The 15,531-nt window shown below is 30.6% G+C and overlaps 1 protein-coding gene across 1 annotated transcript in view; it reads right to left on the reverse strand.

Moving 5' to 3' along the window:
* Nucleotides 1-13,915, reverse strand: part of LOC106712165 (rho guanine nucleotide exchange factor 17) — a 72,641-nt gene extending 58,726 nt beyond the window's left edge. The window contains exon 1 of the mRNA XM_014504633.2: nucleotides 13,574-13,915. The gene's annotated coding sequence lies outside the window, so the exon portion shown is untranslated. The remainder of the gene's footprint in view (nucleotides 1-13,573) is intronic.
* Nucleotides 13,916-15,531: the final 1,616 nt, after the last annotated feature.

Below are 15,531 nucleotides of genomic sequence, written 5' to 3' on the forward strand. Positions count from 1 at the left end.
TAATTGTCTGCAAACTCATACACATTTAAAAAAAATGATTTATACTAACTTATTAATGGCTCTGCACTACTAGAAACAACAGTCTTAATAATTTGAACCTTATTTTTAACCCAATAAGATTTAACATTGAACTAAATAAAACAAATTTATATAAATTATTTTACATTATTAATTTATTTGAATAAGAAATCTTCAATTTGAACTTTATACCTAAGTCATAAGACTCAAATTTCAATAGAGTTATGATACGGGTCATTGTGAATCAAAGCAGCACTGAGGCCTCAGAGTTAAATGAACTTAAACTTGACCTTTAGATTTGCTGTGACCGCAATTATAATTTAATATCCTTACATTTAATGACGTGTGGAATAAAATGTTAATAGTCTTATCGATAATAAAAACCAATAAAACTGTAGTGACGTATCATTAACTAAAAAATAACAGTTTTAATAACGGCTAGGCTTAGTAAATTCATGTGTACCTAAGCATCGTTCACTTTTGAATCATTTTTCAGGTTAAGTTGTATTAACACGCATTTTTAAGGCAAATAATAAAAACAACACAACCCAATGCCATTTTATATGTGTAAATTACAACTGCCTACTAAAAACCTCACTCAAAAAGTCGTCTTCAAAAACCGAAGGCCACATTCTGAATTCTCTTATGTGTAGTGAAGACCCTGGACATCGAATATTTAAATATTTAAAAAAAGAAAGAAAGAAAGAAAGAAAGAAAGAAAGAAAGAAAGAAAGAAAGAAAGAAAGAAAGAAAGAAAGAAAGAAAGAAAGAAAGAAAGAAAGAAGGAAAGAAGGAAAGAAAGAAAGAAAGAAAGAAAGAAAGAAAGAAAGAAAGAATATTGGAATACATATATGCGGCTGCATATATCCTCTTATACATAGAATATCGCCCGTGCCATCTCAAGACAAACGAGAGTTTCATTGTGGCCGAGCGTTTTATTTGCAACGCGTATTAGTATAAATATGGTAATGAAATGAGTGACTGATAATTATGTTAATAACATTATTAAGTCAGCTAATGGAATAATTTAACAATATTTTATGTTTTATTGTATCAAATGTGTCCATATATCGGGTTAAGTATTAGGGTGTTGTCCGACTATAACGATTCAAAACATTTTATTAGACAAATATAAAATATGTTTTGAATCACAATTTCAGATTAGTGTCTAAAGATTAAATGAAGTTGATGGTTTGATATACGAGACTAGTTTTATTAGTTCGGTTCTTTTATCAGTTTCAATTTTCTTTTATCATACTATCAGAATAATAAACCGCTTGAGGAGGCGTTACTTAAATTTATGGAGGGTCGGTATTAAACTTGTCCGTCAAGAATTTTCTTTTGACTACAATAATTTAATTAATTTAAAAGATTCTGTTATCCTCGTTTTCATACTTTCAACTTTGGTTTAAAATCAAAGTAATTATAGATATTTCATTATCAAAGAAGCATTGTTGAAATACAAAAATATAAAAGGGTATGAGGAAAAATCAAGTGAGAGAAGGCTTGACCAGCACGTAGTCTGATGCGACGCAGTTCTAAGAAATGATAAAAGCGGAATTGGATTGCGAATAAAGATCTCTTATTAAATGTACCGCAACAACAAACATTTTTTAACCTTATATTTATTTTAATTCGAATCAATATCATTTTAGTAATTTAAAAAAACGACAGATGACTATATAAAGAAGTAGTTAATTTAAAAGTACCTTTTAACTTTATTAGGTGGTTAATTAAATAGAGCTAGCCGTGCTTCTAGTATAACTTTAAAATAATCTGTTGTTCCATCTCTAACAACAGTTTTACCACCTTATTGTTGTCAAACATAAAATTAAACATAAAAATATGTATAACACGAGTGTGGGTGGAACTTAACAGTTCTAAAAAAAAATTTGAATCGACTACACAAAAGACGGTCCACGCATCGAACTGGTTTCAATCGATTCAATCGAACACATTACTTTCGAATGATTAATCGAACTCCGTGATCGAATACTGTCTACGACATTGTACTGTCACGAACAACATTTATTATTTTATTTAAATCGATTTTTTAAATACTCATAAATTTGACCTGGATAAAGAAGAAAAGAAATATTGCGAAAGTTTAGAAAAAATTCTGTATATGATGTTAAAAATAACGTAAACCGAGATCGCTTATAGGTATATATGGGTCATCGGTAGAAAAATCGCACCACAAGGTGTAAAATTTTTAGTTTTGAAAAAATTGCCATTTATTTTTTTTAATACCAAGAGGGTAATTTTTATTTTATTTTTCTGGTGATCCTTGTGACCACCCCTATCACCCCCCTTCCTATGTACGTAACCTTTTGGGACACCCTGTTTATTAAGAAGGTTTAATTTTTTATTTTAATCAATAATACCACCACCAAATAGTATACTGTATAGTTCAGTCTTCAAATCATGCAATCATTTTACTCTTAATATCATTGTTTAAGAAATAAAACATAAGTAACTTAATTAACATTAGACACTTATGTGCGCGAATGTATTCACGCGCATTAAATCGTAGCTTATTGTATGATCTAGGGAATGGCGTTCGTGATTTACTAAAGTGTGTATGGATTTTTATTGAGGAGACCTCTTTGTATGTCTCTGTGTATATCAATTAGTTACCTCGGGACACGCAAATTTCCACACGATAGTCGTAAGGGGGCGTTCATAAATTACGTGAGGGGTTTTTTGGAAATTTCAGAACCTCCCTCCCCCCTTGGTGAGATGTTGTGAGATTTTATTCAACCCCCTCCCCCCATCCCCCAATCTCACGTGAGATTTTTCATAATGTGGGTTTCTTTCTTACTAAACGCTTTAGATTATTATTTTAAAAAGAAAAGAAAATATGCTTCGTGTTTTTATTTAAGCATGTACAATCTGGATTAAATGGACCAAAATAGAATATTTTTTTTTGCTTCATTCAGAAAAAAAATTACGTGATACTTGACGAGACCCCCCCCCCCCTCCTTCCAACGTAAGATTAGGTGAGATTTGACTCGACACCCTCCCCCCCTTAAACATCTCACGTATTTTATGAACGCCCCCTAACAGTACACCACGGGGTCTGATTTTCGCTACTAATTTTGCATTGAAATCCTTAAAAACCTAGATTATCTAGAATAAAATACTCTATGTCAATAATTGCAGGTTGCTTTTATTGCAAGACTAGCTCTCAAATAAATTTTAGGTTTACCTAAATTTTTAGTAGGCATTACTTAGAAATCAAATGAAATCTGTCTCAAATCATCTCAGACTTGAGAATGCGGTTGGAAATCGTTGCCAAGAACAAGCAGCGTCTTGTATTTTATCTGGACAAATTTCTCAGTAAATTAGACCGAGTATTGTACGATTTGTGTAGTAATAAATTAGTCTATGATTCTACATGCGTGGATATTAATACGAGCAAATATTATGAGTAAGATACAATCTACAAAATTAACATACTAAGTAGTAATTTTAATAGTAAATTTAAATAGACATACAAGTAATAGTTTAAACACGCACGTAAGTTAGTAACTTCCAGAATTTAGCACACACTATAGGCAGAGAAAAGAACAGAAGTTATCCGAAAAATACTAATTTCGATGATCTACATCTACGGAAATAGAACTCCTTGTGAAAACTTACCTCTTACTTATATTTGAAATCTTACTAATATTATAAATGCGAATAACATGGATGGATAGATGAATGTTTATTTTATCTACGAGTCTCCAAAACGGCTTAACGGATTTTACTGAAATGTGGCAAAGATGTACAAGTTTTTGAATCCGCTCGGACGGAGTCGCGGGTGATAGCTAATAACTTAACTTACGAACTTTTTACAGCATTTTTTTTGTATGCTTGGCTAAAAATGACACCAAATATCAAATATCCTAGTTTTTATATCACAGACGAAACATCACAAAATAAATTTTAAACACCTGACGCTCTTCATTAGTTCAATGATTGCATTAGTACGTAACACGTAATATTTTACTCGGAGCTAACTTTCAGATGGTAATCTTTTGATTAATCTTTTGTGTCGGACGGTGTGAAAAAAAATAGACAAACGCATTGATTTGTGTGGTCTCTTAATTAAGTACTATTCAGGTTTGTGTAGGTGTGACGCTGACTTGCGCCTTTGGGACATTTCGTTTCGTTATTTTGTAATGTAATTATTGACCATTAGTGTCTCGTATTTCATATACATATTCGCTGATTGAATAAAAGAGGTATTTAATTTTTAAAATTATTCAATTCAACCTAGATTTTATTGCAATAAAGTGTAAATTTCCAATCATTGATTACGATTGATGGAGGAATATAAAATCATATTTTATTTAAACCCAACCCACGCTTTGGATTTTAAAATGACGAGGATTATTCTAGTTCTTTCCAGCTAAAAGATAATGATTAAAATGTGTTTTGTTTTAAAGGTTTCTAAATCAATGCGATACAATGAGTTTTTAGAATTTCCCAGTTGGAATCCTTGTCTATTTTGTAACGGGCTTTATAAATTAAAGTATAACTGCATAAACATGAATGTCCTTGGTGTTCCTTAGCTATGACACTATAATCCGATCAACCAATATTTACACCGTTATCATTTGCGACGTGTGCATCTAAGAATTTCTATTGTTAATAAAATCTGCACGCGCCTTATGACGCGGCCATCTTTGTTTGCCCGCATTCCGTGTTGATAAGATGACTTTGCAAAACATCTTGTTGAATAAAACTATGGGTTTCCATTGACGAAACAATTTTATAACAACCTGTTCTTATCCGTTTCATTGTTTTTGAAAAAAAAAATAAATCCTTAAAGGCATTAAACCTTTCGAGGAATGTCAATGGTATTTTTAGTACTTACCACTAATAAAAAAACAAAAGAGCTTTTACTTTGAAAATTCCTTACAACCTAAAACGTTCCGTATTAATGTGATTCCATAATCAAATCACGCAAATTTAAAAAAGTTTCCATACTTGCAGTCCGCGTTGCGCAAGCAGCCTACATATTTTTATGTCCGCGTGAAATTCTGCAAACGCCATAAATGGTAAAGCTCGAAGAGACAAAACGTTGTCAACAAATATTTGTTTAGGAAGAATTAAATTTTGGGGTTCCGTGTGTATTTATTTATTGTAAAAGCTCTCTTTATTTCGGACGCAAGGCTTTTGCAAATTTTAGAACATTAAAAGATAGGTCCAATATTTTGTATCAACTTAGAGATATTTTTTAGACAAAAAGGTTTAAAGTACGACAAAAACGCGGATAAAGATTGAATTGAAATGGATTTAAGAGGAGAAATAATATTAAAATCTTCATAATAACAAATAATATTCTACAGAACCACGCTCAAATCACACAGAAAATCAATAGCGTATTGATAACTAGGTGATAATCCTTGCGTTTACTAAACGTGGGAGTGTCAAATTGTGTTCTTTAGTCATTGAATTATTTGTTTTCTTATTGATATTATCAGCCTGAATAAACGGAAAATTTTAGATAGATGTAAAAATGCGCATGTTATCTTAAACACACAAAAGATGAAGACTTTTGTTTTAAAATTTTTAGCTCTTGCAAAGTCGCAAATTAATTGACAACATGGTATTGGTGATATTGTAGTTAAGTAATAGGAGTTATTTTTCTTTTGATTTAATTTGTCTATAGCAAAATAAAAAAAGATTTGTTTATTTGTATGTTGTGAATGAACTGAAAATAACTAAATCAATGTATTAAAATTCTTATAGCAAAATCTCTTCTTTCGATGATTAACCTTAGCTATATTTTCTTTTGTATTCTTTCTTTCGTCCCTCTTTTCGGTTATTTACATATTTACTCGATAATTCCGCAACGGTTCGACACATCTATTTGAAATTTGGCACAGAAATAGAACATAGTCTCAAAGAACACGTAGAGTACTATTTATCCTGCTTTTTTTATTCCGCGGAACCAAAGACGCGGCCAAAATCTAGTGAATTCGTACATTAATACATACATTTTTATTATATTTCATAGTATAAAAAATCTATGACGTAACCACATACCTATACAGCTTTCAATGCGTATTAAAAATTACATTTTAAACTGGAAGTTAATCTCTATGTATAAATTAGTTAGATCCTGTACTTACAAAATAAGTCGTGTCTTTATGTCGCCGATTTTTTTTGTATATTTATTAATATTCAAGATGTTAATCTTAAATGATTGTTATGGCTTATAATATATTCAGTGTGCGGTGAAGAAAAAAAGCCGACTGTTCCGAGAAGCGCATATACGCCCAGAAACGACATTGCTTTTTTATCGCTACATGCCTAGCATACAGTTTCGTGCTAATCGTAATATTTGCCTAAGTACATAGAGCTACAATCTAATAGAATTGATTTTTATTTAATATCTTTTATAACTTATATATTGCAAAATCAAATAATTACAATAATGTCATATATCATTAAAAATCTAACATAACGTCAACGATTTGTTAGTGCACAATTTGAATATTAATTATTACTGACATACCATACCAAGTTCAACATTAAATTGGCCAAATCCACGACTGATCGATGACATATCAAAGTAAAATGCATATTTTGTAATCAACATTTATATTACCTACGTCATTATTCCTCATTTCAGTCAAGCATTTACTGGAATATCTCGTATCAAGCATTTATCTCATATATGCATTTAAACGCTTAGAGCAGTATTTTAGCGTTTAAGATTTTAGTTAGCTGTTGATAATAGTAGAAACAAAATAGACATAATGCTTACGGAGATTAATAGTCATCATCAATCACCCACCAAACATCTTACATAACGTATAATTTGTCTCTTGTAATATGCTGTCATAGGTTACCAGGGACGCAATATAATTGTTATAATAATAAAATAGTCTACTGAAAACGCCAATAGACTACAACTTGATGACAACTCTTGCATAATAAAATACTTGTCGATTATAAACAAAGCAACACAAAGTTCGTGTGCCATTTAATTTTTAATTTTACGTAATTTAATTATACCTGCTTACCTAGTCCGACCCTGTGGCGATCAATTTACTGTAGGCTCAGATATGCTAGGGCTGCATTTATCATAAATTTTACTTAACTCTTTTAGTGGTAAAATTATTTTTTTTTCGGAGTATATTCTTAATTAATACTTTTCGAGGATGACTTTACATTTTTATTTAGTTCAGATTAATAGCAAAAACATGATTTAATCTAATTACCATAAAAATACCGTTTGTTTTTTTTTTTACAATTGTCGATTTTTAGACATGTGGCAACCCTGCTGAAACCATGAGATATCTTTACGCAACGCATTCATAGCTGACACACTTTTATTCTATTATTTTTTCACTCTTTCATCGAGATAAGACCTATTACGAACTCCAAACAATCCGTAATACTCATTTAGTTTTATCGTGAAATCATTGTAATTCTAAATTGTTTCGATTTTATGATTGAATCTTAATTCTTACCTGCATCTGATTAATTTCCTTAAGATTTTATTATGTTCACATGTTATTTTTGTTGATCTTTTTGTTTTTATTTTATGTAATGTAGCTTTCAAGATTCTACGTAAATTCTACTTATCGATGTCGTTTTAAACACATTTACGTCCGCTTTTAACTTTATGTTATTCCACATTTCCTTCTACATAACGGAAATTATATTTTTTGATCGATAATGTTTTATTTGAACACGATTTATGTGAAACACATTTTGTTTCTATTTTTTAAGGTTTTAAATAAGATATTCTTTCATTTAATGGTAATAGATAAATTTTACAGATTCATTGATTAAATTAATTCTCAGATACATAATTGATTAGCTGATAACAATTTCCTGCCTAATCTAAATCCTTTTTTTTTAAATTTAAGATTGAATGTTGACTATTTCTGTGATAATTATGCTTACATTGAAATTCATAGTAGAGAATTTTAGTATTCACCAACATAACTCTACCTTTTACTCATATTGCTCGATCGAGCGTTTCAATTCAACACGTCAGTTGTAATAACAACATAGTTCTATGGTAACGAGGGCATGTCTGTTTGTTTAAATAGCGACGTCAATATAAAATTATTGTTGGTAATTGTTTTGACAGATATAACCGCTCCCTCAGCTAGTAGAGTTTGATGACGTCATTGTTAATGGATGAAGACTTCCAAATTAAAAAAAAACGAGAAAGTGTTGGCCATAGGTAGTTCTACTACGTTGTTGTGCCGTAGAAAAACTTTTGTTATATTTGATTTTTTTTATTAAAATCAGATATGATTATTTGGTTTTGTACTAGTCAACAATGAAAACCCACGGTCACTTACTTTCTCATCTCTTAATAAATGCCTACTATTATTTTTTGTTTTAACATAGTAATGAAATAAAGTTCTGTGAATCTTCTTCTTTTTTTTAAATAATAACGTCAAAAATATAAATGTTACTAATATTACATCTTACTAATATTATAAGTGCAATAGTTTACATGTTTGTTAGAAGGTATCTTCAGAACGGCTAAATGAATCTCGTTGAAATTTGGCATAGGTAGATGTAAAAAAGTGTCTGGAAGAACGCAAAAGTACTTAACAGGTTTCTCTTTAATCCCGCACGTACAAAGTCACGGCAAAAAGTTAAAATTTTATAATTAAGATACTTGCAGATAATATTTTAAATTTAAATTATTATATAACACGAGATCAGGTAATTCTAGTTATACATTAACTTGTTTTCAAACGATTCTAATCAATGAAATGTTTTATAGGCTTCTATTGCCAGAGTAACGCTTCTTAATTAACTTTTTTTGATTCATTTAAAAGAAGTTGCCATTAATAATTCTACACAAAGAATCTAATATATTTTTGGACATACTCGTAAATGCACATGCACGCTTATAATTACACAGTTTTTCTTAAGGTCTATAAGTTTATTAGCTTATTGGACTATGAAACTATTAAACTATCGTGAAAATTTCGAATAAATAGTGAAGTTTGGGCTTCATTTGATAACATTTCATATGCTTTCATATAAAAGCTGTATGATTTACGTTGTTACTATATAACTATATACAGCCAGTTCTGCAGTTTATTTTAAAAACGTTACATTGTATCAGTACGTAACATTATCAGCATCCGATAACGGATTGATGGGTACAAGGGTTTAAATCATATCATAAATATAATAAACAAAACGTGTCTCGAACCGGCAGTACTCATGAAAGCTCACTCCAGTTTCGACGAGAGATAATATCTTCATAGGGTTCCGTATTTGGTTTTAATGGAACTTAAACTACATTGAAATTATAAACGGAGGTATTTTTTTAACTCTATTTTGTATATTTTATTATGGTACTGAATAGCGTGTTTTGGACATATTATGCGGAGACGACATTAATAAGAAAGTAATGAGATTAAATGTCATCCGCATTACAAAAGTAGAGGAAGAAGAAAGTATAGATGGATTGTGTGAAAAAGGATATGCGAAAAAAAGTGATATCAGTTATGACAGCTGATAGAGACGTATCGAGGCGTAGTACACACTGTAAAGACATGGACAGGTTGATGATTTTTCTTTTGGTATCACAATTTATGAATGTTAAAAATAATTTAGAGTAATTAATGAATAACAATATTTAGATTATTTTTACTTTGACATGAACTGTTTTTGCTTAAAGTTAATAAACAAATATTTAAATTAAAAATCAAAAAGAAATAAATCCAATACTGACCACAAACGACAGGAGGACTTCAATTTTTTACTCTGAAATTCAACCAATTATTTTATGGAATTGTCATGAGATTTATCAATGGTTTCGGATTGTTTTCTTTTTGTTATCTTTGTAATGTCAAAGATAATGAGATAAAATTAATCACCTACGGAACCCTACAATGAGACGTCTGCAAACGAAATTTTATTTATGAACATAGGCCGTATCGTGTTTCGTGTCAGGAGAACGAAACGAAGTCGTATTAAATCTTTTAAAAAGAATAATAATACCTCGGGCATCGTGTGTTGCCAATTTAACACAAGGGATCAATGTCCTTTTGACAATTGTTTGTCAACGAGCCTTCAGATGAATAAATGTTTACCAGCCAGTTATTTTTAGCTCTTGTATTATTTATTGATGGTTTATTTTTAATTTTAATACTCGATACAAGCGTCACTTGCCTTTTGGTTTTAATTTATCGAAGTTCTGGGTTCAAATTCGCCATTTGATAATTTTCATAAAATCCTAGTATCAATATGTAATAATTACGCATAAATATCCCCAATAATTTAAAAGTCCATGTCACATATACAATATTCGATAAAAATCTGATCAAATTGAATTCATTTTATTGATTTTCCCTATAAACCCAGATACCTTTAAGTGAATCGCGATAAAAATGATATGGAAACTTAATAATGATAAGAAATACACTTTCCATGATAATTCTGGAGATTATTGTACCATGGTACAGTTTTTATGTGAAAAGCACTGACCACTCGGTAACATTCTTTCAGGTTAATTTGCATTAACAACACCAATATCTAGTGTCAACGTAAGTTAGAAGTCATCTGTTTAAAATGCAAACTTATTGGATCTTTTAATAGATGGCGCTGTGGAATAATTATTTCACGATTTTTATATTTCTGATTTACATTACTTTAGTTTACATTTACATTTAATCCATCCACTGATTAGAGATTGCGGAAGGAAATGTACGATAGTAATTATCTGTCCTTTATGTAAATAATAGCTGCCACCCGCTTCTCCGTCAGCACGGAATTAAAAAGAAAACTTAATAAGTAACCTATGTGCTCTTCATGACTATATTCTATATATATGCCAAATTTCATTCAGATATGTTGAGCTGTTCTGGAGATATACCTTCAAACAAACATCCATCCATCCATCCAAATATGAGCATTTATAATATTAATAAGATTTATTTATATATCACTTTAACTAATACGCTATTGAAGTAAAAATTAAAAATAATTAATAACGAAATTTAATCAATTCAGAATTGGTTTTATTCAATAATTTTGATGACTAAAATTTAAATAGCTTATTTACGTAGTAAAAATACAAAGAAATCTAAACATTATATATATAATTTCCTGATAGATTTCGACAATATTTTAATTTTTTATTCATAACTTGTCATATATGTCATGTTATTATTTAATTATTAACATAACTCAAGGATTATCGTCATAAAATCTAGTCTACATTTCTTAACAAGGATAGAAACCGACACCAACGCATCTGTACACGTATTAATTCTATGAGTTTGTATGGGCGGACCACTACCTAAAGAAATTTATGATACTAGATACTTTGGGAATCCCACACTAAAAAGGAATATTTGATTTATTAATATAACGACACGGATATAAAATGCCTAATGTATAATTTTCACATTTATTTAAGGATTTATCAATTGTGATGGAAAAAACGTCTACAATTTTGCCAAAATCAATTGATTTTTTTTAATTGATTAAATAACAATTTCTACAATTTATGTATTAATCTATGGTTTAACAGAAGTAAATTGTTTATTGTCATTGATTTTATGCCAAGAAGGAAAATAAAGCCAGATGACCAATCGTAATCTATTCCATGATAAAATAGGAATAAATTCCTAAATGAAGTGATATACATATAATTTCCATATTTAATACATATGAATTATTAATTTACATAATATACACATGTACACATTGATAATATTCATTAATAAATCTACATGTGTTCTAACTTAGGTGTTAGTTTTCTTTTATTGTTTTAATTTTTTTTTGCCTACATTCAAAATTAAATGATTAAAAATTCGTTAGTGTGTTTCACACATTCGAGATCCTCACTCTTATTTGTAGTATATAAACATGTACATAATAACCTATAGATCCGGAGCACGAAAGAGAGGCGATAAAAAGTGCTCCGAAGGGATTTTGCTGGGGAAAATTTCCTTAGTTCTCATTTACAATACAAAATTAAATTTGGAAAATCGACTCTAGATTAGACGTCAAATTTCTATAAAACACTCCCTCTAGGTTTTATATCTATATATGTATGAACTCAAATAAAACCTAAAAAATAGATAACAATGTTTCGGCAGTAGATCACTACGTTATCGACTAAGCAAGTAGAATCACAACTGAATTTACACATATATAAATGTAAATCGTTGTTGCAAGTGTAGAGTCACACCTCGGAGTCGCAAGTAACACGTCTCGTCACTGCCCGGTGCATACGATGCATGCAAACGTAACGCCCATGCAAGAAGCCGGTCAATCTTTTATATTTTCATATGCATTCAGGGCTGTCAATTTTTTTATTAGTTAAGGAAAATTAACTTCTGTACCCACTGTGATAAGACGGTCGTATAGAAAAATGAACTTCTGTTTTCGACCCTTTCTATGAAGAATTACTGTCTATAGATCCCATAAGAGATGGAATTATTCATCGGATGCGTAGGTTTGCCTTTCATTTAAAAATTGTTCCATCTGAAATTGGGCCTCAAAACGTAAAACAACGTAATCCCTTAACCCTTTAAATACCGTAATTGGATAGCTCTGCTTACTGCTAACGTATTTTTATATGCAGGGATGGAAGAGGCAATTACACGAGGTATCATACACATAAAGACGGATACTTATTAAATGTTATGTACATATGGTACATACTTGAAATGGAAAGCAATAATTTGCTTGTTTTTGTGCACATTTGAACCAGAAATAACAAAAGAAAATTAATAAACATTGAAATGAAGACGGACGAAAAAAACAAAAATCAGTGTGTGAAACAAAAAACAGTAAAAATTCAACTATAAAATATACTAGTCTTCTAGTTATTTAAAAAAAATGGGACCCATCTGCAAGCACTTCCTTTCGATTAAAAAATTTTTTATCAAAATCGGACCACCAGGGGCGGAGATTCGCAGTAACACACATTAAAAAAAAATCAGTCGAATTGATAACCTCCTTCTTTTTGAAGTCGGCTAAAAATTGAAACTATCTTCTGACGTAAAATGTAGTTAGTTGACAACCCTATTTGTAAGTATTGTACTCACTGGCATGTTACTGCCCTTGTAATTACGGCATTTGTCAACTTGTTTTGTCGTTTTTTCGATCATTATTTAAATATTTTTACCGTTTTTAATCATAATGTAATGGTTATTTCAAGCGTACAAAAAGAAAAAAATTGGGTGTACGTAATTTGGGAACGTTTACCTATGCCGTAAAACAAACAAACAAAACTTTTGTTAACTTAACTTAGCCAAAGTTAAGTTGGTACCTATCAAAGCTAGGCTAAGCTATTTAGCTAGCTAACTTAACTTACAATATACAAACTTAAAATGTTCAATTAAACAAAAGAAAAAGCATTTTTATCGATATTTACACATCGTTTCATAAAAAAAGCGTCGAAGAAAGGATATACGTGTAGAGTTACAACTTTCAAGTAATTTGAAACGAATGAAAACAAAAAGTATCATCGTAAACAGTTTTAATATCTTACTTCGATGGAAGCAAATATGATCTTATAAGAAACAATGAAGAAAGTCTCTCCCATAAATCCACTCACCAGTTTTCGAATCTTGATAAAACCGCTGACAATGAACTTGACTCGCTGAACTAATTGGTATCAGATACCGACCACGGACCAGTACCGGTACCAATTTCACTCGTACCAAAACTTCAACACAACACAAGGCTCGAATGCAAAAGTTGCGCTGCAAAAAAACATCGACATCCAATGATGTTTTAAGGTTATGTCACAGAAGCACAACAAAATCTCACTCTTGCACAGTTTTTTTAAACGTTTAATAACGTAGAAAAGTGTAGATGTCGATTTTTAAGATACAAAATAATAATAAAAAATCGATAGCGCGCCAACTCAGTAGTATGAACGGAACGGTCACGCGGGCGCAGACCGATCTAAAACTGATCAAACCGGTATGAAGTCACCGAGTATACGAACGTCGTCGCCGAACCGGCCGCGATCATGCACGATACCGCTTCTTACTTCATGACAGTTTTCAATTTATTTAATGCAATACAAAATAATATTCATTCCTGTAAATTATAAAACTAATACAGACTGTATTGAATACATCTCTAACTGATATACAAACTAATAACTTAACCCTAGGCTAGGTTTTTAGCCTTAGCTTTTGTTATTTCACACGAGCTATACCTACTTACTTGTATTAGATAGCCTTTTGCTTAGTGAGCTTACTTACACAGACTGTTCTATATATTTTTATATGTATAAATGCATTAATTTTTTTTAACCGTTTTATGCCTTTAAAACAGTTAAGACGTTAAATAATATAATTATTTAAATGAGTTTCTTCTTATTTTAGATTAGATTAAAAGAGTTCGTTTTAAAAATGAACTCGTTTTTGGATAAAAATATAAAAGATTTCGATTAGCATAATTTTACATTAAAATTTAATCTTTTTCTTATCTTTGTAATTAAATTCTTGGTCATTTGGCACACGTGTGTAATTTAAATAAAGTAAATTAAAAATTGTAACCTTAAACTACAGTGTATATTAGGATATAGGATAGGTCCTATACATGGTATTTATTTCTAAAAGTGATTTTGTTTGGAAACCTACGTAAAATTCTTATTACACAAGTTGATACATCATAATAACTCTTTGCTGAGACGTAGTAGTAGTAGAGAGTAGTTAATAAAATGCAATCTATGGCTCAACGTTTTATCAACCTTTAAAGCTACATTGCTAAGGATATTGTGATTCCTGCTATTGTAAGCATTAGATAGCTGACTGGTATTACATACTCGGTATTGTATAAAATCCAGATGCAAAATATATGTCTGCGCACTCTAAAACCTTATCTTCGCTTTATCAATTTTATTGACATTGCAGTATTTTCGCGAGACGTTACTCGGCGCCAATGTATTATCATTAGTTTAACCGATTACGCTGATATTTACAATACTTATCGGTCAAGCACTCGGAACTCGGACAAGACTATGAGTTGATGCGTGACGTAAGTTGCATTCTATTGATTGGCTGTGTCCCGCGGTTTTGTCTACTGCGATCATCGTTAGCCCCTTATGCCTGTAGAGTACATTGGCGGAAGCGAAGTGGAACCGAAGTAAAGTTGTAGCACAATGAGATCCAAAAACATTATGTGTACAAGGATATTATCCTATCTATCCCACCTAGTGTATTCGGGGGGACGCGTCAACAGCATTTTACTTGTCTTTTTCCTTTTGCACTCTTCATTTTCATTTTTAACGTTCTAGGAGTTTTGAAATGTTTTGGAAAAGAATAAGAGGGCTAAAGGTAAATTTTCCAAATCCACCGGATTTTGAAATCTTTCATCTTGACCTCATCTCCTACATCAAGCATCCTATTTCCTTTTTTTTTTTCTAAATGTTGCCAGATTATATATTTCCCGAATTTCCAAAAGTTACGCAAGTTTTATTTGTGTAATTTTAAGTTTGTGTTAATTTATTTCTGTTGTAATTAATGTTGATTTAAATGCAAATACAAACACCCAACAAAA

This window comes from Papilio machaon, chromosome 18, assembly GCF_912999745.1.
Source record: "Papilio machaon chromosome 18, ilPapMach1.1, whole genome shotgun sequence".
Lineage (NCBI taxonomy): Eukaryota > Metazoa > Arthropoda > Insecta > Lepidoptera > Papilionidae > Papilio > Papilio machaon.